The sequence below is a fragment of the Leuresthes tenuis genome, unplaced genomic scaffold (genome assembly GCF_036924035.1).
Source record: "Leuresthes tenuis unplaced genomic scaffold, fLeuTen1.0.hap1 SCAF_12, whole genome shotgun sequence".
Classification (NCBI taxonomy): domain Eukaryota; kingdom Metazoa; phylum Chordata; class Actinopteri; order Atheriniformes; family Atherinopsidae; genus Leuresthes; species Leuresthes tenuis.
In genome coordinates this window covers 12,089,838-12,113,577 of record NW_027325366.1, presented here as the reverse complement: position 1 = coordinate 12,113,577, position 23,740 = coordinate 12,089,838, and the positions used below count along the sequence as shown (strand labels likewise).

The following is a 23,740-nucleotide window of genomic DNA, read 5'->3' as shown; positions in this document are numbered from 1 at the left end:
TATCAACAACTTAAGTCTATAATAACAAAGAAATATATCCTCCACCAACCAGACTTACAACTCCCGATTAGGGTAGCAGAATTTCTAAGCATCTGCACCCCAAAACTACTATCAAAAATATATAAATTATTTGTCTAAGATAGATGACACAATGTCTCTACCGTCCTCAAAATGGGAGGCAGATTTATCCATCAGTTCTAGTCATAGCTTCTGGCCACAAATATGTTTGAACACCTTCACAATGACTCGAAATCCTAATTTACAGCTCATACAATACAAAATTCTTCATAGAACACACTATACAGGACAAAGGATGTTCAGGATGGGTCTAACACACTCAAACATCTGCTCACATTGCACAGATAACACACCTGATGATTATGCACACGCTTTGTGGTTTTGTGCGCCTGTCCAGAAGTTCTGGCTTGAAGTCTGTGCGGACCTATCAACATGGCTAAAGTGTAGCATTCCTGCATGCCCCACACTGTGCATACTGGGTGACTTAGACAACATCAACGTGGAATTTAGCTTAGCACACATGATCCTCACAGTGTTATGTATAGCAAAGAAAACTATTCTCATGAACTGGAAAGCGAAGAACAATCTGTGTATTAACTAGTTTAGAAATTTTCTTTTAGATTATATTAGCATGGAAACAATGTCTGCTTCCTCAAAACATCAATTGGCTGAATTTAATTCTCTCTGGTCCCCTCTGATTAGCTTGATCACATAGTGTTGGTGGTGGGTTGCTGTCCCGTCGCTCTGGGCGGTTGGGTGTGTGCTGGGGGGGGGCTGTGTGGCTTCGGGCGTCTGGTGGTCTCTCGGGTCGTGGGGACCGGGTTGGTCATTGCTGGGGGGGACTGTGTGTCGGGCTTGGAGGGCAGCTTTGGGGGCTTGCGGGTGGGGCTGTCTTGCGGTGTGGGGCGGGGTCCCTTAGGGGCCTTGGGGTGGTGGCTGCTGGCTCTGTACCGGTTGACGGGGCCGCTCTGGCGTGGGTGGTGGAGCTGGGCCTGGACCTGGTGGCTTGCCGCTGCCTTGCGCCCGGGGCGGGGCCCTGCCTGTGCCTGGGGGGTCTGGGTTGCCCTGGACATGCCACAGCATGCGTGGGTTGGTGCAGGTCCTGGTGCCGGCCTTGTTGCTCTGGGAACTCCAAGGTGTCCGCAGGTGGTTGTTTTTTTTAGGGTGTTGGGGCGTGCGGTGAGGAGGAGGGGGTCTGTATGGGGGTGTGCTTTTCCCCTGTTGGGGGGGGCCTGGGGGGGGCCTGGGTGATGGTGGGTCTCAGGCCCGGGCTGCTGCGACTGGTGGAACCGGGTGATTTGTTTGTTTGTTTGTTTGATTTTTGTTGTTGTTTGTTTGTTTTTGTAGAGGTCCTCCGGGGTGGGGTTGGATTGAGTGGGGTGGGGCGGGATGGGTTCCTTCTGGGGGTACAGTAGCTCCCGGAATATGGTGACTGCAGGCCCCGAGCCTGGTGGACATCAGGCCCTCCTGCCCTGTGTTGGGTCCCAGGTAGCGGGGATGCCTATTGCAGCCAGTCTCTGGTTGCCCTCTCCGGGGTGGGAGGGACCAGGAGGATGAATTAATTATTCTGCTAGTTTATATATTGTAAACATAAACAATAAACAATTATAAAACTTCCCTTGGCAAAGCAAATCTGTTTGGCATAAAGGTATTCAGACTACAATTCTGCTGCCATAATGCACAATTCCGGATTTTGATATAAAATGAATTCCTTCACTCAAACCAAGTTAAAACTGCTTTTTCCTTCATATTTATCCATGTCATAATAGCTTTAAACAAAAAAGAATACTGTACTTTGCAGGATAGGAAAGAACAACACTAAACCTTTAGGAATCCGAGAAAAATCTTATTTTCACGAGTTCTACACAATTTCGGATTTTGATATAAAATGAATTCCTTCACTCAAACCAAGTTAAAACTGCTTTGTCCTTCATATTTATCCATGTCTGAATCGGTTTCAACAAAATAGAAAGTATTACTTTGCAGTATACCAAAGAACAACACTAAACCTTTAGGAATCCGAGAATAAACTTATTTCCACGAGTTCTACACAATTTCGGATTTTGATATAAAATGAATTCCTTCACTCAAACCAAGACAAGCAAGTATGGTCGGACATTCACACCTACTCACAGCCGAACACCTCCGCTCCCGCATTTGATGGTGTATAGTCGGGCATTCTCACCATTTCTCATCAGGTTTTTGCAAATTATGATCTGACATTCACACCTGCTTTTGATGATGTATGGTTGGGCATTCGCACCTTTTTTTATCCATTTTTCAGGAATTATGGGTGGACATTCACACCTTCTTGCAGCTGAACACCTCCTCTCCCACTTATGATCATGTGCGGTTGGATATTCGAACATTTTTTTTCATGTTTTCTAGCAATTATTGATGGACATTGAGACCTTCTTGCAGCTGAACACCTCTGCTCCCACTTTTGATGGTGTATAGTCGGGCTTCCGAGCCTTTTCTTCCCCGGTTTTTACAAATTATGGTTGGACATTCAGACCTTCTTGCAGCCGAAAACCTCCGCTCCCTCTTTTGATCATACATTGTCGGGCATTCGCACCTTTTCTTAACCGCTTTTTACAAAACATGGTCGGACTTTCACACCTTCTTGTAGCCGAACACATCCCTTCCCACTATTGATTGTGTACAGTCGGCCATTTTAACCTTTTCTTACCCGCTTTTTACCAACTACGGTCAGACATTCACACCTTCTTATGGCTGAACACCTCCGCTCCCTCTTTTGATGGTGTATGTTCGGGCATTCGAACCTTTTCTTACCCGCTTTTTACAAACTATGCTCGGACATTCAAACCTTCTTGTAGCCGAACACATCCACTCCTGCTTTTGATGATGTATGGTTGGGCATTCGCACCTTTTTTTTTACCCATTTTTGAGGAATTATGGGTGGACATTCACACCTTCTTTTAGCCAAAAACCTCCACTCCCTCTTTTGATCATACTTTTACGGGCATTCGCACCTTTTCTTATCCGCTATTTACAAAACATGGTCGGACTTTCACACCTTCTTGTAGCCGAACACATTCGCTCCCGCTATTGATTGTGTACAGTCGGGTATTTTAACCTTTTCTTACCCACTTTTTACCAACTACGGTCGGACATTCACACCTTCTTATGGCGGAACACCTCCGCTCCCTGTTTTGATCATTTATGGTCTGGCAATACTAACTTTTCTTACCCGTTTTTGAGTTATTATGGCTGGACATTCACAGCTTCTTGCAGCCGAACACCTCTTCTCCCGCTTTTGATGATGAATGGTCCGGCATTCTTACCTTTTCTAACACATTTTTCAGCAATTATTGTCGGTCATTCACACCTTTCTCATCAGCTTTTTGCCAATTATGATCTGACATTCACACCTACTTGCAGCCGAACACCTCGGCTTCCGCTTTTGATGGTGTATATTTTGGCATTCAAACCTTTTCTTACCCGCTTTTTACAAACCATGGTCGGACTTTCACCCCTTCTTTTAGCCGAACAACTCCGCTCCCGCTATTGATTGTGTAGAGTCGGGTATTTCAACCTTTTCTTCCCCGCTTTTTACCAACTATGGTCGGACATTCACACCTTCTTACAGCGGAACACCTCCGCTCCCTCTTTTGATGGTGTATGTTCTGGCATTCGAACCTTTTCTTACCCACTTTTTACAAACTATGCTCGGACATTCACACCTTCTTGCAGCGAAACACCTCCGCTCCCTCTTTTGATTGTGTATGTTCGGGCATTCGAGGCTTTTCTTCAACGGTGTTTACAAATTATGGTTGGAAATTCAGACCTTGCAGCCGAACAACTCCGCTCCCTCTTTTGATCATACATTGTCGGGCATTCGCACCTTGTCTTACCCGCGTTTTACAAACCATGGTCGGACTTTCACAACTTCTTGTAGCCGTACAACTCCGCTCCCGCTATTGATTGTGTACAGTCGGGTTTTTTAACCTTTTCTTACCCGCTTTTTACCAACTATGGTAAGACATTCGCAGCATCTTACAGCGGAACACCTCAGCTCCCTCTTTTGATGGTGTATGTTCGGGCATTCGAACTTTTTCTTACCCACTTTTTACAAACTATGGTCGGACATTCAAACCTTCTTGTAGCAGAACACATCCACTTCTTCTTTTGATGATGTATGGTTGGGCATTCGCACCTTTTCTTACCCATTTTTCAGGAATTATGGGTGGACATTCACACCTACTTGCAGTCGAACAGCTCTGCTCCCACTTTTGATTATGTTTGGTTGGATATTCGAACCTTTTCTTAACTGCTTTTTACAAACTTTGGTCGGACGTTCACACCTTCTTGCAGCCGAACACCTCCGCTTCCGCTTTTGATGGTATATATTCGGGCATTCGAACCCTTCTTACCCGCTTTTTACCAACTATGGTCGGACATTCACACCGTCTTTCAGTGTAACACCTCCGCTCCCCCTTTTGATGGTGTATGTTCGGGCATTCGCACCTTTTCTTACCCGCTTTTTACAAACTATGGTCGTACATTCAAACCTTCTTGTAGCCGAAAACCTCCACTCCCTCTTTTGATCATACTTTGTCGGGCATTCGCACCTTTTCTTACCCGCTTTTTACAAACTATGCTCGGACATTCAAACCTTCTTGTAGCCAAACACATCCACTCCTGCTTTTGTTGATGTATGGTTGGGCATTCGAACCTACTTGTTGCCCGCTTTTCATTAATTATGGGTGGACATTCACACCTTGTCGCAGCCAAACACCTCCGCTCCCTGTTTTGATCATGTATGGTTGGACATTCGCACCTTTTCTCACCCGCTTTTTTTTCAAACTATGGTCGGCCATTCACAGCTTCCTCTCCACCATACTTGTATGGTGGGATATTCACACCCACTTGCATCCGAAGATCTCCGCCCCCACTTTTGTTGATATTTAGTCGGTCATTCACACCTTACCAGTTTTCTTGCCGCCAAACACCTCTGATCTCGCTTTTGATGATGTAAGATTGGGCATTCAGACCTTGCTTTTCCTGCTTTTCACCAACTATAGATGGACATTCACACCTTCTTGCAGCCGAACACTTCCGCTCCACCTTTTAGTTTTCTATGGGGCATTCACACCTTTTTTTTCACCGCATTTTATAAAAACACCACAGGAACACCGTATTGAGGCTTTGTTCTGACCGCTCATTTGGTGTCGCGTTTCTTTCAAGCAATTCTCCTGGTTAGCCCGCACTCGGCTCGCTCCCAGAGCCGTGTTAAAGTCTACTTCGCATTCACTCTCTTTTCTCAGCAGACTAAAAGAAACTTCCATCCTTCACCGCTGTTTGCTTTTTCACAAGAGCAGAGGAGAGCGCACCGTTCCCAGCGGCACTGCAGTACCGGGTCGATGCTTGGAGTGAACGGAGCAAGCTCCTTTTTCAACTCCTATTGATAAAAATCCATTTAATATGTAGTCCTCGCACAGAGGACATATCAGACATTAAACTGATAAGAACAGATACTACACTTGATCTTAGCCAAAAGGCCGAGAAGCGATAACTGTCCACTGGTTCACGTCCGAGGGCCCTTCCTGGCACAATGCGCACTTGTAGCGGTGTTCTTTTTATGGCCATAGTGTCACTTTGCACCTCCACCCACCCGCTGCACTGAGCACTCTTCAACCCTTTTAAATGGTATAACTTTACACTACCGCACGCTCCAGCGAACACCATTCAAGCAACAACTTTGCACTCCAGCTTCGAACATCGGCACAGTCGCAACAAGTAAGGCGACTCTACTCAGAGAAGTCACTCTGCACAGTAATAAGATTTCTTTTGCACAGACAGAAAGGGCTTCATCCGCAAAGGTAAAGCCTGCCAAAAATAGAAACAACTCATTAGTGCTGCTCAACGTTGTACTTTGCAGTAAAAGAAAGAGCAAATCTAAAGTTTCAGGAATCCGAGAATAAGCTTACTTTCATGAGTTCTTCACGATTTTGGATTTTGCTATAGAATGAATTCCTTCACTCAAACTAAATTAAAACTGCTAAACCACTAATCTGTTAAATGCAAGGCAGATGTCAAATTCACCGAAATAGGATCTAAGGGTATTTGGCCAATCGAGCTGTAGCAGCTTCGGTAAAAGAGTATAAGTTGAAGACTTTGTGAATAAAGGTGTGCGCACACATAGTGAGTTGTAGGAAAATAGGCAGGGAGCAATGCCGGCTGGGGTATATGTTCTTGTATGTTGTCTGACTGTTTGATTTGAATGTGTTGTGTAAGTGTCCTGTTGAATGTTACATGTTTGGGCTTTGACACGCTTCACTGTGGTTGTTAACTGTGTGGTGTGTCCTGAAATGTTATATGTTTGGGCTGTGTGACATGCTTAATGCTTTTCAGTAGCAACCCACTTATTCATATATAGCAACTGACAACATAAGAAGTCCGGACATACTTTGATAGTAGTTGTAGAAGTATCCTTATTGATAATAGATAAACTAATTCATAGTGATAGAACAGTAGATGAACAGGTGCCTGCACATGTCTCATGAAAATAAAATGGTTGTATGATTGCTGACGGCAGAGCAATACTGCCAAACTTATGAGTTCTTGTGGCAAACTTGATTCAGTGTCTTGACGTGTATACGCTGTTTCGCTGACTTGTCACAAGAAACAAAGTGTGTTTGATAAGATCCGACCATTTTATTACGGGAGGATCAGTATGTATGGATTCTGATGTGACTGATAAACCCATTCGTATCTTAAGCATAATCTAATACGTGAGACAACGCCCTGGCACACATTATGGACTGTCCCCACAGTCCATAATGTAGAAAAGAGAGAAAAAAGCCTTTCTGATTTGGTGTGTGTGCTCACAGTGCAGAGTGTAGAGAAAAGAGTGAAAAGAAAGCCGTTTTGGTGTCACGGGTGTTGTGACTTACACACACACACATTTCTGAATTGAGAAAGGAAATTATTTTAGAGAAAGCACTAGAGTTTAGATCCCACATTTGTTGATAGGCATTCATTTAATTTTTCTTTTAATCAGTTTTAAAGTGAATACTAACTGAGAAATGAAAAAGGTGAAGAGTTTAGAAGCTTGGTTCAAGAGCAAAACTTGGTTTATGATCAGCTGAGTCTCTAAACAGAACAGCAAAGGGCTTCATCGAACATTTAAAAAAGATTCAGATTGTTAGAATATCCAGAATTTATAGGAATGGTGGTGATTACTCTTATTTTCTAGAATGGAAATAACTGCACCATGTCTGTTTTATGAATTTAAGGGGCTAAAAAGTTTTGTTCTCGTTTTTCTATGATTAACCGAATGTATGTGAGAGTCCAAACAGACAGAAGGGTTACGGCCGAGCGCTGGACCTTCCAAAAAAGATGAGACAGGCTGGACCTGTGCCATACTAGTTAAGACCTGCCTGTGGATAACAGGTTCTTTAAACTCTCACATACACAAACTCACACACGTTCGCACACATACACCCATTCACACACCTATTCTTGAACTTGCTGCTAGATTAAACATTTGCATTAACTGACTCCAGCAACTCTGAGTCTCATTGAGAGACTTTTCTCAACAATTGGGTCCTCAAACCAGATCTCAACGTTTTTTCCGCTTTCCAGGGTCGGAGCTGAAACCGTGCACGGGGGAGTCCAGTACTCCTAATGAAAGACCCCCTGCTGAATTGCGGTAATTAGGGGCCAGTGTCCACTGAAAGGGGGAAAAAGGGACGAGATCGTACTTTTGAATCAATGGCCAGAAGCCATTGGCAGTGCAGGCATCAACAATAATGGTGTTATTTCACCCATTAACACTTAAGGTACCTCATGCAGTGGCTGTGATATGGTTACTTAACAAAATATCTTTACCAGACATCTCTCCTACATAACAGTTCTTCTTTCACAGCCACACCTTGTTGTCGAGAGATGTGCTACACTTAATCCATCCACACTGCTACCTACCCCACAGATGGAAAGCCTCATGATTGCATGTCAGAAATAACCATCAGTGTTTTACCCAGGCCAGACTTAACTGATATACGTTATGAAAATGCAGAAATAACTATATTTATTCAACAGATCAAGGAAAAAAACCCTGATGGCACAAATGCTACAGGATTTGCAGTAGTAACAGAAACTGAAGTTTTCTTAAAACAACCACTACCAAAAAATTACTCTGTTCAAGCAGTCGAATTGGTAGCTTTAACTGAAGCTTGTAAATTAAATAACAAAAAGGTTGTTAACGTTTACACTGACAGTCAGTATGCCTTCTCAACTGTACATGTGTTAACACAGCATTGGAAAAACAGGTATGTTGACATCCACAGCTAAATGTATAAACTACAAATATTTTAGCATTATTAGATGTTATTCAATTGCCATCTACAATAGACTCGTATGAATGACCGGAAGGAAAACCATACTGCCAAAGAATTTGTTTAAATATGCTGCAGTATTGAGCCACGGACCATGTCATGTCTCAACAGGAGGGATGGAAGCAATAATGAACCAGGTTTTTACAGCATATGGTTTTACTAATTATTAAAAAAAAATTTTTAGAATAAATAAATGAATAAAGTTTTGTCTAGGTGGGAGATTCACACCTACTCACAGCCGAACAACTCCGCTACCGCATTTGATGGTGTATAGTCGGTTATTCTCACCCTTTCTCATCAGCTTTTTGCAAATTATGATCTGACATTCACACCTACTTCCAGTCGAACAGCTCTGCTCCCGCTTTTGATTATGTTTGGTTAGATATTCGAACCTTTTCTTAACTGCTTTTTACAAACTTTGGTCGGACGTTCACAATATCTTGCAGCCGAACACCTCCGCTTCCGCTTTTGATGGTGTATATTCGGGCATACGAACCTTTTCTTACCCGCTTTTTACAAACCAAGGTCGGACTTTCACACCTTCTCTTAGCTGAACAACTCCGCTCCCTCTTTTGATTGTGTACAGTCGGGTAATTTAACCTTTTCTTACCCGCTTTTTACCATCTATGGTCGGACATTCACACCGTCTTACAGCGGAACACCTCCGCTCCCTCTTTTGATGATGTATGGTTAGGCATTCGCACCTTTTCTTACCCATTTTTCAGTAATTATGGGTAGACATTCACACCTTCTTGCAGCTGAACACCTCCTCTCCCGCTTATGATCATGTGCAGTTTGATATTCGAAAATTTTCTTTCATGTTTTCTAGCAATTATTGATGGACATTCAGACCGTCTTGCAGCTGAATACCTCCGCTCCCACTTTTGATGGTGTATAGTCGGGCTTTCGAGCCTTTTCTTCCCCGGTTTTTACAAATTATGGTTGGACATTCAGACCTTCTTGCAGCCGAAAACCTCCACTCCCTCTTTTGATCATACATTGTCGGGCATTCGCACCTTTTCTTACCCGCTTTTTACAAACCATGGTCGGACTTTCACACCTTTTAGTAGCCGAACAACTCCGCTCCCGCTATTGATTGTGTACAGTCGGGTATTTCAACCTTTTCTTACCCGCTTTTTACCAACTATGGTTGGACATTCACACCTTCTTACAGCAGAACACCTCCGCTCCCTGTTTTGATTATGTATGGTTTGACATTCGCACCTTCTCTCACCCGCCTTTTACTATGGTCGGCCATTCACAGCTTCCTCTCCACCATACTTGTATGGTGGGATATTCACACCCACTTGCATCCGAAGACCTCCGCCCCCACTTTTGTTGATATTTAGTCGGTCATTTGCACCTTACCCGCTTTTGGCAAACTATGGCCTTCTTGCAGCCAAACACCTCTGATCTCGCTTTTGATGATGTAAGGTTGGGCATTCAGACCTTGCTTCATCTGCTTTTCACCAAATATAGTCGGACATTCACACCCACTTGCATCCGAAGACCTCCGCCCCAAATTTTGTTGATATTTAGTCGGACATTCGCACCTTACCCGCTTTTGGCAAACTATGGCCTTCTTGCAGCCAAACACCTCTGATCTCGCTTTTGATGATGTAAGGTTGGGCATTCAGACCTTGCTTCACCTGCTTTTCACCAAATATAGTCGGACATTCACACCTTCTTGCAGCCGAAGACCTCCGCCCCAAATTTTGTTGATATTTAGTCGGACATTCGCACCTTACCCGCTTTTGGCAAACTATGGCCTTCTTGCAGCCAAACACCTCTGATCTCGCTTTTGATGATGTAAGGTTGGGCATTCAGACCTTGCTTCACCTGCTTTTCACCAAATATAGTCGGACATTCACACCTTCTTGCAGCCGAACACTTCCGCTCCACCTTTTAGTGTTCTATCACACCTTTTTTTCACCGCATTTTATACATTATGGTTGGAAATTTTCAACCACTCTCATCCGAAGACCTCTCCTCCCGCTTTTGTTAATATATTTGAACTTTAGTTGGACATTCAAACCTTCTTGCAGCTGAACCACCTCCGCTCCCTGTTTTGATCATATATGGTCTGGCAATACTACCTTTTCTTACCCGTTTGTGAGTAATTATGGCTGGACATTCACCCCTACTTGCAGCCGAACACAACCTCTCTCGCTTTTGATGATGTATGGACCGGCATTCTTACCTTTTCTAACACATTTTTCAGCAATTATGGTCGGAGATTCACACCTACTCACAGCCGAACAACTCCGCTCCCGCATTTGATGGTGTATAGTCGGGCATTCTCACCCTTTCTCATCAGCTTTTTGCAAATTATGATCTGACATTCACACCTACTTGCAGTCGAACAGCTTTGCTCCCGCTTTTGATTATGTATGGTTGGATATTCGAACCTTTTCTTAACTGCTTTTTACAAACTTTGGTTGGACGTTCACACCTTCTTGTAGCCGAACACATGCACTCCTGCTTTTGATGATGTATGGTTGGGCATTCGCACCGTCTTACAGCGGAACACCTCCGCTCCCTCTTTTGATGATGTATGGTTAGGCATTCGCACCTTTTCTTACCCATTTTTCAGTAATTATGGGTAGACATTCACACCTTCTTGCAGCTGAACACCTCCTCTCCCGCTTATGATCATGTGCAGTTTGATATTCGAAAATTTTCTTTCATGTTTTCTAGCAATTATTGATGGACATTCAGACCGTCTTGCAGCTGAATACCTCCGCTCCCACTTTTGATGGTGTATAGTCGGGCTTTCGAGCCTTTTCTTCCCCGGTTTTTACAAATTATGGTTGGACATTCAGACCTTCTTGCAGCCGAAAACCTCCACTCCCTCTTTTGATCATACATTGTCGGGCATTCGCACCTTTTCTTACCCGCTTTTTACAAACCATGGTCGGACTTTCACACCTTTTAGTAGCCGAACAACTCCGCTCCCGCTATTGATTGTGTACAGTCGGGTATTTCAACCTTTTCTTACCCGCTTTTTACCAACTATGGTTGGACATTCACACCTTCTTACAGCAGAACACCTCCGCTCCCTGTTTTGATTATGTATGGTTTGACATTCGCACCTTCTCTCACCCGCCTTTTACTATGGTCGGCCATTCACAGCTTCCTCTCCACCATACTTGTATGGTGGGATATTCACACCCACTTGCATCCGAAGACCTCCGCCCCCACTTTTGTTGATATTTAGTCGGTCATTTGCACCTTACCCGCTTTTGGCAAACTATGGCCTTCTTGCAGCCAAACACCTCTGATCTCGCTTTTGATGATGTAAGGTTGGGCATTCAGACCTTGCTTCATCTGCTTTTCACCAAATATAGTCGGACATTCACACCCACTTGCATCCGAAGACCTCCGCCCCAAATTTTGTTGATATTTAGTCGGACATTCGCACCTTACCCGCTTTTGGCAAACTATGGCCTTCTTGCAGCCAAACACCTCTGATCTCGCTTTTGATGATGTAAGGTTGGGCATTCAGACCTTGCTTCACCTGCTTTTCACCAAATATAGTCGGACATTCACACCTTCTTGCAGCCGAAGACCTCCGCCCCAAATTTTGTTGATATTTAGTCGGACATTCGCACCTTACCCGCTTTTGGCAAACTATGGCCTTCTTGCAGCCAAACACCTCTGATCTCGCTTTTGATGATGTAAGGTTGGGCATTCAGACCTTGCTTCACCTGCTTTTCACCAAATATAGTCGGACATTCACACCTTCTTGCAGCCGAACACTTCCGCTCCACCTTTTAGTGTTCTATCACACCTTTTTTTCACCGCATTTTATACATTATGGTTGGAAATTTTCAACCACTCTCATCCGAAGACCTCTCCTCCCGCTTTTGTTAATATATTTGAACTTTAGTTGGACATTCAAACCTTCTTGCAGCTGAACCACCTCCGCTCCCTGTTTTGATCATATATGGTCTGGCAATACTACCTTTTCTTACCCGTTTGTGAGTAATTATGGCTGGACATTCACCCCTACTTGCAGCCGAACACAACCTCTCTCGCTTTTGATGATGTATGGACCGGCATTCTTACCTTTTCTAACACATTTTTCAGCAATTATGGTCGGAGATTCACACCTACTCACAGCCGAACAACTCCGCTCCCGCATTTGATGGTGTATAGTCGGGCATTCTCACCCTTTCTCATCAGCTTTTTGCAAATTATGATCTGACATTCACACCTACTTGCAGTCGAACAGCTTTGCTCCCGCTTTTGATTATGTATGGTTGGATATTCGAACCTTTTCTTAACTGCTTTTTACAAACTTTGGTTGGACGTTCACACCTTCTTGTAGCCGAACACATGCACTCCTGCTTTTGATGATGTATGGTTGGGCATTCGCACCTTTTTTTTGCCCATTTTTCAGGTATTATGGGTGGACATTCACACCTTCTTGCAGTGGAACACCTCCTCTCCCACTTATGATCATGTGTGGTTTGATTTTCGAAAATTTTCTTTCATGTTTTCTAGCAATTATTGATGGACATTTAGACCTTCTTGCATCTGAACACCACCTCTCCCGATTTTGATTATGTATGGACCGGCATTTTTACCTTTTCTAACACATTTTTCAGCAATTATGGTCGGAGATTCACACCTACTCACAGCCGAACAACTCCGCTACCGCATTTGATGGTGTATAGTCGGGCATTCTCACCCTTTCTCATCAGCTTTTTGCAAATTATGATCTGACATTCACACCTACTTCCAGTCGAACAGCTCTGCTCCCGCTTTTGATTATGTTTGGTTAGATATTCGAACCTTTTCTTAACTGCTTTTTACAAACTTTGGTCGGACGTTCACAATATCTTGCAGCCGAACACCTCCGCTTCCGCTTTTGATGGTGTATATTCGGGCATACGAACCTTTTCTTACCCGCTTTTTACAAACCAAGGTCGGACTTTCACACCTTCTCTTAGCTGAACAACTCCGCTCCCTCTTTTGATTGTGTACAGTCGGGTAATTTAACCTTTTCTTACCCGCTTTTTACCATCTATGGTCGGACATTCACACCGTCTTACAGCGGAACACCTCCGCTCCCTCTTTTGATGATGTATGGTTAGGCATTCGCACCTTTTCTTACCCATTTTTCAGTAATTATGGGTAGACATTCACACCTTCTTGCAGCTGAACACCTCCTCTCCCGCTTATGATCATGTGCAGTTTTATATTTGAAAATTTTCTTTCATGTTTTCTAGCAATTATTGATGGACATTCAGACCTTCTTGCAGCTGAACACCTCCGCTCCCACTTTTGATGGTGTATAGTCGGGCTTTCGAGCCTTTTCTTCCCCGGTTTTTACAAATTATGGTTGGACATTCAGACCTTCTTGCAGCCGAAAACCTCCACTCCCTCTTTTGATCATACATTGTCGGGCATTCGCACCTTTTCTTACCCGCTTTTTACAAACCATGGTCGGACTTTCACACCTTTTAGTAGCCGAACAACTCCGCTCCCGCTATTGATTGTGTACAGTCGGGTATTTTAACCTTTTCTTACCAGCTTTTTACCAACTGTACATGTAAGGCAGATGTCAAATTCACCGAAATAGGATCTAAGGGTATTCGGCCAATCGAGCCGTAGCAGCTTCGGTAAAAGAGTATAAGTTGAAGAGTTTGTGAATAAAGGTGTGCGCACACATAGTGAGCTGTAGGAAAATAGGCAGGGAGCAATGCCGGCTGGGGTATATGTTCTTGTATGTTGTCTGACTGTTTGATTTGAATGTGTTGTGTAAGTGTCCTGTTGAATGTTTGGGCTTTGACACTTCACTGTGGTTGTTAACTGTGTGGTGTGTCCTGAAATGTTATATGTTTGGGCTGTGTGACATGCTTAATGCTTGTCAGTAGCTACCCACTTATTCATATATAGCAACTGACAACATAAGAAGTCTGGACATACTTTGATAGTAGTTGTAGAAGTATCCTTATTGATAATAGATAAACTAATTCATAGTGATAGAACAGTAGATGAACAGGTGCCTGCACGTCTCACGAAAATAAAATGGGTGTATGATTGCTGACGACAGAGCAATACCGCCAAACTTATGAGTTCTTGTGGCAAACTTGATTCAGTGTCTTGACGTGTATACGCTGTTTCGCTGACTTGATTGTCACAAGAAACAAAGTGTGTTTGATAAGATCCGACCATTTTATTACGGGAGGATCAGTATGTATGGATTCTGATGTGACTGATAAACCCATTCGTATCTTAAGCATAATCTAATACGTGAGACAACGCCCTGGCACACAATCAAAAAAAAAAAGAGAGAGCGGTTTTGTGTCCCCACAGTCCATAATGTAGAAAAGAGAGAAAAAAGCCTTTCTGATTTGGTGTGTGTGCTCATAGTGCAGAGTATAGAGAAAAGAGAGAAAAGAAAGCCGTTTTGGTGTCACGGGTGTCGTGACTTACACACACACATTTCTAAATTGAGAAAGGAAATTATTTTAGAGGAAGCACTAGAGTTTAGATCCCACAATTGTTGATAGGCATTCATTTATTTCTTCACTTCTGATGAAGTTTCAACAATAAACAACAAACTTTGTATTATGAGAAAGAACCAGACTCATTCTTCAGGAATCCGAAAATAAGCACGAATTCGGATTCTCCTATAAAACGAATTAATTAACTCAAACCAAGTTAAGACTGCTTTGTCCTTCATATTTATTCATGTCTAATCAAGTTTCAACGATAAACAACGTTGTACTTTGTAGAATGAGAAAGAACTTCTTCAGCAATAAGCATCTCTCGACATATGACGAAATACAGATTTTGCTATAAAATTAATTTCTTCTATCAGCGTGACTTAAAACTGTTTGTCCTCCTTATTTATCCACTTCAAATCAAGTTTCAACAATTAAAAAAAAAATTGTAGTTTGAGAAAGAACAACTTAATCTTCAGCAATCAGTATAAAAAGAGGGTAACAAAAGGTGCAAATGCCAACCATACATCACTAAAAGGTGGAGCGGAAGTATTCAGCTGCAAGTAGGTGTGAATGTTCGACCATAATTTGTAAAAAGTGGGTAAGAAAAGGTTCGAATGCCCGACTAAATATTAACAAAAGCGGGTGGAGAGGTCTTCGGATGAGAGTGGGTGAGAATTTCCTACCATACAAGTATGGTGGAGAGGAAGCTGTGATTGGCCGACAATAGTAAAAAGCAGGTGAGAAAAGGTGCGAATGTCAAAACATACATGATCAAAACAGGGAGCGGAGGTGTTTGGCTGCGACAAGGTGTGAATGTCCACCCATAATTAATGAAAAACGGGCAACAAGTAGGTTCGAATGCCCAACCATACATCATCAAAAGCAGGAGTGGATGTGTTCGGCTTCAAGAAGGTATGAATGTCCATCAATAATTGCTATAAAACATGAAAGAAAATTTTCGAATATCAAACCGCACATAATCATAAGCGGGAGAGGAGGTGTTCCGCTGCAAGAAGGTGTGAATATCCACCCATAATTACTGAAAAATGGGTAAGAAAAGGTGCGAATGCCCAACCATACATCATCAAAAGCAGGAGTGGATGTGTTCGGCTACAAGAAGGTTTGAATGTCCGACCATAGTTTGTAAAAAGCGGGTAAGAACAGGTTTGTATGCCCGACTGTACACAATCAAAAGAGGGAGCGGAGTTGTTCAGCTACAAGAAGGTGTGAAAGTCCGACCATGGTTTGTAAAAAGCGGGTAAGAACAGGTTCGTATGCCCGAATATACACCATCAAGTGCGGGAGCGGAGGTGTTCGGCTGTGAGTAGGTGTGAATCTCCAACCATAATTGCTGAAAAATGTGTTAGAAAAGGTAAGAATGCCGGTCCATACATCATCAAAAGCGGGAGAGGTGGTGTTCGGCTGCAAGTAGGTGTGAATGTCCAGCCATAATTACTCACAAATGAGTAAGAAAAGGTAGTATTGCCAGACCATACATGATCAAAACAGGGAGCGGAGGTGGTTAAGCTGCAAGAAGGTGTTAATGTCCGACTAAAGTTTGTAAAAAGCGGGTAAGAAAAGGTGCGAATGCCCGACAATGTATGATCAAAAGAGAGAGCGGAGGGGTTCGGCTGCAAGGTCTGAATGTCCAACCATAATTTGTAAAAACCGGCTAAGAAAAGGCTCGAAAGCCCGACTATACATCATCAAAAGCGGAAGCGGAGGTGTTCAGCTGCAAGAAGGTGTGAATGTTTGACTAAAGTTTGTAAAAAGCTGGTAAGACAAGGAGCGATGTCCCGACATTGTATGATCAAAAGCGGGAGCGGAGGTGTCCAGCTGTGAGTAGGTGTGAATGTCCGACCATAATTGCAGAAAAATGTGTTAGAAAAGGTAAGAATACTGGACCATACATCATCAAAAGCGGGAGAGGTGGTGTTCGGCTGCAAGAAGGTGTGAAAGTCCAACAATGGTTTGTAAAAAACGGGTAATAAAAGGTTCGAATGCCCGAATATACATCATCAAAAGCGGAAGCGGAGGTGTTCGGATGCAAGAAGGTGTGAACGTCCGACCAAAGTTTGTAAAAAGCAGTGAAAAGCGAGAAAAAGCTTTTCGTGAGTTCTGCATGATTTGGGATTTTGCTTATAAAATGCATTACTTCACTCAAACTATGTTAAAACTGATTTGTCCTTCATATTTACCATGTCTAGAAAGATTTAAACAAAAAAACAACGTTGTACTTTGCAGTAAAAGAAAGAGCAAATCTAAAGTTTCAGGAATCCGAGTATAAGCCTGCTTTCATGAGTTCTGCACGATTTCGGATTTTGCTATAAAATGAATTGCTTTGCTCAAACCAAGTTAAAACTGCTTTGTCCTTCCATATTCATCAATGTCTAGATCGACTTCAACAAAGAAAAACATTGGACTTTGCAGTAGAAGAAGTTGAAATCCATCTACACATTGATAAATATGAAGGACAAAGCAGTTCCCACTTGCCCATAAGAAAATAAGCTTATTCTCGGATTCCTGATCCTTCAGTTTTGCTCTTTCTTCTACTGCAAAATACAATGTTGTTCTTTGTTGAAGTCGATCTAGACATTGATAAATATGAAGGAAAAAGCAGTTTTAACTTGGTTTGAGTGAATGAATTCATTTTATACATAAAATCCGAAATCGTGCAGAACTCCTCAAAAGGGGCGTATGGCTTAATCACAAGTGTGGCTCTTTCTCATTCAGGGTAGTATGAGGAAGTTTATGCTTGAAATATATGTAGAAATGGGTACATATGAAGGACAAAGCAGTGTTAACTTAGTTTGAGTGAAGGAATTCATTTTATACATAAAATCCCAAATCATGCAAAACGTATGAAAAGAAGCTTATTCTCGGATTCCTGATCCTTCAGTTTTGCTCTTTCTTCTACTGCAAAATACAATGTTGTTCTTTGTTGAAGTCGATCTAGACATTGATAAATATGAAGGAAAAAGCAGTTTTAACTTGGTTTGAGTGAATGAATTAATTTTATACATAAAATCCGAAATCGTGCAGAACTCATGAAAATAAGCTTATTCTCGGATTCCTAAAACTTTTGATTTGCTCTTTCTTTTATTGCAAAGTACAACGTTGTTTTTTTGTTTAAATCTATCGAGACATTGATAAATATGAAGGTAAAAGCCGTTTTAACATAGTTTGAGTGAAGGAATGAATTTTATAGATAAAATCCCAAACCATGCAGAACTCCTCAAAAGGGGCGTATGGCTTAATCACAAGTGTGGCACTTTCTCATTCAGGGTAGTATGAGGAAGTTTATGCTTGAAATATATGTAGAAATGGGTACATATGAAGGACAAAGCAGTGTTAACTTAGTTTGCGTGAAGGAATTCATTTTATACATAAAATCCGAAATCGTGCAGAACTCATGAAAATAAGCTTATTCTCGGATTCCTAAAACTTTTGATTTGCACTTTCTTTTACTGCAAAGTACAACGTTGTTTTTTGTTGAAATCTATCTAGACATTGATAAATACCAGCCGAAACTCTGCTGCCGCTTTTGATAATTTATGGTTTGATAATTCTTACCTTTTCTTACCCGCTTTTTACAAATTATGATCTTACATTCACACCTACTTGCAGTCGAACACCTTCTCATCCACTTATGATCATGTGCGGTTGGGCTTTCGCACCTTTTCTTACCCATTTTTCAGTAATTATGGGTGGACATTCAGACCTTCTTGCAGCCGAAAACCTCCGCTCCTCTTTTGATCATACATTGTCGGGCATTCACACCTTGTCTTACCCGCTTTTTACAAACTTTAGTCGGACATTCAAACCTTATTGCAGCTGAACCACCTCCGCTCCCTGTTTTGATCATATATGGTCTGGCAATAGTACCTTTTCTTACCCGTTTGTGAGTAATTATGGCTGGACATTCACACCTACTTGCAGCCGAACACAACCTCTCCCGCTTTTCATGATATATGGTCCGGCATTCTTACCTTTTCTAACACATTTTTCAGCAATTATGGTCGGACATTCACACCTACTCACAGACGAACACCTCCGCTCCCACATTTGATAGTGTATAGTCGGGCATTCTCACCCTTTCTCAACAGCTTTTTGCAAATTATGATCTGACATTCACACCTACTTGCTGTCGAACAGCTCTGCTCCCGCTTTTGATTATGTTTGGTTGGATATTCGAACATTTTCTTAACTGCTTTTTACAAACTTTGGTCGGACGTTCACACCGTCTTGCAGCCGAACACCTCCGCTTCCGCTTTTGATGGTATATAGTCGGGCATTCGAGCCTTTTCTTACCCGCCTATTACTTACTATGGTTGGACATTCAAACCTTCTTGTAGCCGAACACATCCGCTCCTGCTTTTGATGATGTATGATTTGGCATTCGCACCTTTTCTTACCGATGTTTCAGTAATTTTTGGTCGGACATTCAGACCTTCTTGCACCTGAACACCTCTGCTCCCGCTTTTGATGGTGTATAGTCGGGCTTTCGAGCCTTTTCTTCCCCGATTTTTACAAATTGTGGTTGGACATTCAGACCTTGCAGCCGAAAACCTCCGCTCCCTCTTTTGATCATACATTGTCGGTCATTCGCCCCTTGTCTTACACGGTTTTTACAAACTTTAGTCAGACATTCACACCTTGCAGCTGAACCACCTCCATTCCCTGTTTTGATCATGTGTGGTCTGGAAATACTACCTTTTCTTCCCCCGTTTGTGAGTAATTATGGCTGGACATTCACACCTACTTGCAGCCGAAAAACCACTTCTCCCGCTTTTGATGATGTATTGTCCGGCATTCTAGTCTTTTCTATCACATTTTTCAGCAATTATGATCTGACATTCACACCTACTTGCAGTCGAACAGCTCTGCTCCCGCTTTTGATTATGTTCGGTTGGATATTCAAACCTTTTCTTAACTGCTTTTTACAAACTTTGGTCGGACGTTCACACCTTCTTGCAGCCGAACACCTCCGCTTCCGCTTTTGATGGTATATATTCGGGTATTCGAACCTTCTCTTACCCGCTTTTTACAAACCATGGTTGGACATTCATACCTTCTTGTAGCTGAACAACTCCACTCCTGCTTTTGATGATTTATGGTTGGACATTCGCATCTTTTCCTACCCATTTTTCAGTAATTATGGGTGGATATTCACACCTTCTTGCAGCTGAACACCTCCTCTCCCGCTAATGATCATGTAAGGTTTGATATTCGAAAATTTTCTTTCATGTTTTAAAGCAATTATTAATGGACATTCACACCTACTTGCAGCCGAACACCACCTCTCCCGCTTTTGATGATGTATGGCATTCTTACCTTTTCTAACACATTTTTCAGCAATTATGGTTGGAGAATCACACCTACTCACAGCCGAACAACTCCGCTACCGCATTTGATGGTGTATAGTCGGGATTTCTCACCCTTTCTCATCAGCTTTTTGCAAATTATTCTCTGACATTCACACCTACTTGCAGTCGAACAGCTCTGCTCCCGCTTTTGATTATGTGTGGTTAGATATTCGAACCTTTTCTTAACTGCTTTTTCACAAACTTTGGTCGAACGTTCACGCCTTCTTGCAGCCGAACACCTACGCTTCCGGTTTTGATAGTGTATATTCGGGCATACGAACCTTTTCTTACCCGCTTTTTACAAACCATGGTCGGACTTTCACACCTTCTCTTAGCTGAACAACTCCGCTCCCACTTTTGATTGTGTACAGTCGGGTATTTTAACCTTTTCTTACCTGCTTTTTACCAACTATGATCGGACATTCACACCGTCTTACAGCGGAACACCTCCGCTACCTCTTTTGATGGTGTATGTTTGGGCATTCGAACCTTTTCTTACCCGCTTTTTACAAACCATGGTTGGACATTCATACCTTCTTGTAGCTGAACAACTCCACTCCTGCTTTTGATGATTTATGGTTGGACATTCGCATCTTTTCCTACCCATTTTTCAGTAATTATGGGTGGATATTCACACCTTCTTGCAGCTGAACACCTCCTCTCCCGCTAATGATCATGTAAGGTTTGATATTCGAAAATTTTCTTTCATGTTTTAAAGCAATTATTAATGGACATTCACACCTACTTGCAGCCGAACACCACCTCTCCCGCTTTTGATGATGTATGGCATTCTTACCTTTTCTAACACATTTTTCAGCAATTATGGTTGGAGAATCACACCTACTCACAGCCGAACAACTCCGCTACCGCATTTGATGGTGTATAGTCGGGATTTCTCACCCTTTCTCATCAGCTTTTTGCAAATTATTCTCTGACATTCACACCTACTTGCAGTCGAACAGCTCTGCTCCCGCTTTTGATTATGTGTGGTTAGATATTCGAACCTTTTCTTAACTGCTTTTTCACAAACTTTGGTCGAACGTTCACGCCTTCTTGCAGCCGAACACCTACGCTTCCGGTTTTGATAGTGTATATTCGGGCATACGAACCTTTTCTTACCCGCTTTTTACAAACCATGGTCGGACTTTCACACCTTCTCTTAGCTGAACAACTCCGCTCCCACTTTTGATTGTGTACAGTCGGGTATTTTAACCTTTTCTTACCTGCTTTTTACCAACTATGATCGGACATTCACACCGTCTTACAGCGGAACACCTCCGCTACCTCTTTTGATGGTGTATGTTTGGGCATTCGAACCTTTTCTTACCCGCTTTTTAAAACCAGGGTCGGACTTTCACACCTTTTAGTAGCCGAACAACTCCGCTCCCGCTATTGATTGTGTACAGTCGGGTATTTTAACCTTTTCTTACCCGCTTTTTACCAACTATGGTCGGACATTCACACCTTCTTACAGTGGAACACCTCCGCTCCCTCTTTTGATGGTGTATGTTTGGGCATTCGAACCTTTTCTTACCCGCTTTTTACAAACTATGGTCGGACATTCAAACCTTCTTGTAGCCGAACACATCAACTCGTGCATTTGATGATGTATGGTTGGGAATTCGCACCTTTTCTTACCCATTTTTCAGTAATTATGGGTGGACATTCACACCTTCTTGCAGCTGAACACCTCCTCTCCCGCTTATTATCATGTGCGGTTTGATATTCGAAAATTCTCATTCATGTTTTCTAATAATTATTGATGGACATTCAGACCTTCTTGCAGCTGAACACCTCCGCTCCAGCTTTTGATGGTGTATAGTCGGGCTTTCGAGCCTTTTCTTCCCCGGTTTTTACAAATTATGGTTGGACATTCAGACCTTCTTTCAGCCGAAAACCTCCGCTCCCTCTTTTGATCATACATTGTCGGGCATTCGCACCTTTTCTTACCCGCTTTTTACAAACTTTAGTTGGACATTAACACCTTCTTGCAGCTTAACCACCTCCGCTCCCTGTTTTGATCATGTATGGTCTGGCAATACTACCTTTTCTTACCCATTTGTGAGTAATTATGGCTGGACATTCACACCTACTTGCAGCCGAACACCACCTCTCCCGCTTTTGATGATGTATGGACCGGCATTCTTACCTTTTCTAACACATTTTTCAGCAATTATGGTTGGAGATTCACACCTACTCACAGCCGAACACCTCCGCTCCCGCATTTGATGGTGTATATTCGGGCATACGAACCTGTTCTTACCCGCTTTTTACAAACCATGGTCGGACTTTCACACCTTCTTGTAGCTGAACAACTCCGCTCCCTCTTTTGATTGTGTACAGTCGGGCATACAAACCTGTTCTTACCCGCTTTTTACAAACTACGGTCGGACATTCAAACCTTCTTGTAGCCGAAAACATCCACTCCTGCTTTTGATGATGTATGGTTGGGCATTCGCACCTTTTCTTACCCATTTTTCAGTAATTATGGGTGGATATTCACACCTTCTTGCAGCTGAACACCTCCTCTCCCGCTTATGATTATGTGCGGTTTGATATTCGAAAATTTTCTTTCATGTTTTATAGCAATTATTGATGGACATTCATACCTTCTTGAAGCCGAACACATCCACTCCTGCTTTTGATGATGTATGGTTGGGCATTCGAACCTACTTGTTGCCCGTTTTTCATTAATTATGGGTGGACATTCACACCTTGTTGCAGCCAAACACCTCCGCTCCCTGTTTTGATCATGTATGTTTTGACATTCGCACCTTTTCTCACCTGCTTTTTACTATTGTCGGCCAATCACAGCTTCCTCTCCACCATACTTGTATGGTAGGAAATTCTCACCCACTCTCATCCGAAGACCTCTCCACCCGCTTTTGTTAATATTTAGTCGGGCATTCGAACCTTTTCTTACCCACTTTTTACAAATTATGGTCGAACATTCACACCTACTTGCAGCTGAATACTTCCGCTCCACCTTTTAGCGATGTATGGTTGGCATTTGCACCTTTTGTTACCCTCTTTTTATACTGATTGCTGAAGATTAAGTTGTTCTTTCTCAAACTACAATTTTTTTTTAATTGTTGAAACTTGATTTGAAGTGGATAAATAAGGAGGACAAACAGTTTTAAGTCACGCTGATAGAAGAAATTAATTTTATAGCAAAATCTGTATTTCGTCATATGTCGAGAGATGCTTATTGCTGAAGAAGTTCTTTCTCATTCTACAAAGTACAACGTTGTTTATCGTTGAAACTTGATTACACATGAATAAATATGAAGGACAAAGCAGTCTTAACTTGGTTTGAGTTAATGAATTCGTTTTATAGGAGAATCCGAATTCGTGCTTATTTTCGGATTCCTGAAGAATGAGTCTGGTTCTTTCTCATAATACAAAGTTTGTTGTTTATTGTTGAAACTTCATCAGAAGTGAAGAAATAAATGAATGCCTATCAACAAATGTGGGATCTAAACTCTACTGCTTCCTCTAAAATAATTTCTTTTCTCAATTCAGAAATGTGTGTGTGTAA

General features: G+C 42.3%; 1 non-coding gene across 1 annotated transcript; it reads right to left on the bottom strand.

Moving 5' to 3' along the window:
* Nucleotides 1-5,361: 5,361 nt before the first annotated feature.
* LOC140320314 (U2 spliceosomal RNA) lies at nucleotides 5,362-5,552 on the bottom strand. Its single transcript, XR_011918173.1, has one exon. It is a non-coding gene; the product is annotated as a U2 spliceosomal RNA (small nuclear RNA).
* Nucleotides 5,553-23,740: the final 18,188 nt, after the last annotated feature.